This window comes from Filicampus tigris, unplaced genomic scaffold, assembly GCF_054856515.1.
Source record: "Filicampus tigris isolate MCC_2025a unplaced genomic scaffold, RoL_Ftig_1.0 HiC_scaffold_29, whole genome shotgun sequence".
In the NCBI taxonomy this organism is placed as follows: Eukaryota; Metazoa; Chordata; class Actinopteri; order Syngnathiformes; family Syngnathidae; genus Filicampus; species Filicampus tigris.
In genome coordinates, this window is record NW_028233410.1 from 222,501 (window position 1) to 225,000 (window position 2,500).

A 2,500-nucleotide genomic window follows, 5' to 3' on the forward strand; every position below is an offset into this window, starting at 1 on the left:
TGCGCGCGTCCCCGGGGGTCGGCGCTCGTCTGCATGTATTAGCTCTAGAATTGCCACAGTTATCCAAGTAACGGCTGGAGCGATCAAAGGAACCATAACTGATTTAATGAGCCGTTCGCAGTTTCACTGTACGGGCCGTGTGTACTTAGACTTGCATGGCTTAATCTTTGAGACAAGCATATGCTACTGGCAGGATCAACCAGGTAGCCTCGGGCCGGGAGGGAGCGGCGGGCCACCCCCGCGGCGGTTCGCCCGCGCCGGCGTCGGGCCCCGCCCGGAACGGGGCAGGGGCCGCGCGCGGACGCCCGCTCGCGTGGGGGAGGGCGCGCGCCGTCCCTTCGGTAGGTGGGCTGGAGCCGCCTTAGCGGGCGTAGGACGGGGGCCTCCTCGCGGGAAGCCCCGCCGCCGCCGCGCTAGGGGAAAGGGTTTGAGAAACGATGCGTTAGCCGGAAGGCCCGCCGGCAAGGCGACCGTCCCGCTGCTGGGGCGGGGAGGGGCCGCGGACGAGCGGCGGGCTCCGTGGTAGGACTGCTGAGATCGGTGGGTCGCCTCGGCCTCGCTGCCGTACGGTCGCGCCGGGGTTGGCCGCGGGCCAAGCTCGCGAAGTAGCCCCGGCGCTGGAGAGCGACCCGCTGGCCGGAGGAACCGTCCGCCCGAGCGACCGGCGCGAGGCCGGTGCCGGCGGGGGCCCTCCGATGGCGGGTCATGGTTGCCGATCGGTCGGTGGGGGAATGGAGGTGCGGTGCGTGGTGAGGAGCTCCGGGCGGGGTGGGCCTTCGCCCGGCCCGCGGAGTCCGATTGAGCGCCGCCCGGGTCGGGCGGGCCCGCTCCGTTGAGCGCACGGAGGTTGAGATAGAAAATATTGCAACACGCGGAGCTCCAGGCGGGGGGGCCCTCGCCCGGCCCGCGGAGTCCGATTGAACACCCCCCAGGTCGGGCGGGCTCGCTCTGTTGAGCGCACGGAGGTTGACATAGAAAATATTGCAACACGCGGAGCTCCAGGCGGGGGGGGCCCTCGCCCGGCCCGCGGAGTCCGATTGAACACCCCCCAGGTCGGGCGGGCTCGCTCTGTTGAGCGCACGGAGGTTGAGATAGAAAATATTGCAACACGCGGTGCTCCAGGCGGGGGGGGCCCTCGCCCGGCCCGCGGAGTCCGATTGAACACCCCCCAGGTCGGGCAGGCTCGCTCTGTTGAGCGCATGGAGGTTGACATAGAAAATAATCCAACACGCGGAGCTCCAGGCGGGGGGGCCCTCGCCCGGCCCGCGGAGTCCGATTGAACACCCCCCAGGTCGGGCAGGCTCGCTCTGTTGAGCGCATGGAGGTTGACATAGAAAATAATCCAACACGCGGAGCTCCAGGCGGGGGGGCCCTCGCCCGGCCCGCGGAGTCCGATTGAACACCCCCCAGGTCGGGCAGGCTCGCTCTGTTGAGCGCATGGAGGTTGACATAGAAAATAATCCAACACGCGGAGCTCCAGGCGGGGGGGCCCTCGCCCGGCCCGCGGAGTCCGATTGAACACCCCCCAGGTCGGGCAGGCTCGCTCTGTTGAGCGCATGGAGGTTGACATAGAAAATAATCCAACACGTGGAGCTCCAGGCGGGGGGGCCCTCGCCCGGCCCGCGGAGTCCGATTGAACACCCCCCAGGTCGGGCAGGCTCGCTCTGTTGAGCGCATGGAGGTTGACATAGAAAATAATCCAACACGTGGAGCTCCAGGCGGGGGGGCCCTCGCCCGGCCCGCGGAGTCCGATTGAACACCCCCCAGGTCGGGCAGGCTCGCTCTGTTGAGCGCATGGAGGTTGACATAGAAAATAATCCAACACGTGGAGCTCCAGGCGGGGGGGCCCTCGCCCGGCCCGCGGAGTCCGATTGAACACCCCCCAGGTCGGGCAGGCTCGCTCTGTTGAGCGCATGGAGGTTGACATAGAAAATAATCCAACACGTGGAGCTCCAGGCGGGGGGGCCCTCGCCCGGCCCGCGGAGTCCGATTGAACACCCCCCAGGTCGGGCAGGCTCGCTCTGTTGAGCGCATGGAGGTTGACATAGAAAATAATCCAACACGTGGAGCTCCAGGCGGGGGGGCCCTCTCCCCCCCCGGTGAGTCCGCTCACAGTGCCCCTATGTCGGGCAGGCTCATTGCAATGTGCGCATGGAGGTTGACTTAGAAAATATTTGAGAGTGACATGAGCTCCAGGCAGACACCGACTCATCGCCCGTGGGGTGTCCGACGAGCCCTCACCAATCTTGGATTAATGTTTGGCGAGGCTCCCCTGATCAGCTCTGGAGGTGGCAAGTTCTGAAAAAGTGGTTTCTGAAAATGTGCCCCTTGTATTTTGTGAAACCAGGGGTAACCTAGCGAGTAGGCAAACTCATCCCCTGACTGGGGGGATCAACTTTTACCTACTACAGCGCCCCTAATGGCCAAAAGTGGTACTGCTCCCCCTGGTAGCCTAACCCATTGAAATGAATGGGAAAAATTAATTTAGGCTACCAGGGCT

The 2,500-nt window shown here is 65.2% G+C and overlaps 1 non-coding gene across 1 annotated transcript in view; it reads right to left on the reverse strand.

Moving 5' to 3' along the window:
• LOC147125975 (18S ribosomal RNA) overlaps positions 1-206 on the reverse strand; it is a 1,891-nt gene extending 1,685 nt beyond the window's left edge. Inside the window, exon 1 of the ribosomal RNA XR_015085189.1 lies at positions 1-206. This exon is cut by the window's left edge and continues 1,685 nt beyond it. This is a non-coding gene — a ribosomal RNA (18S ribosomal RNA).
• Between the last annotated feature and the right edge of the window lie 2,294 nt (positions 207-2,500).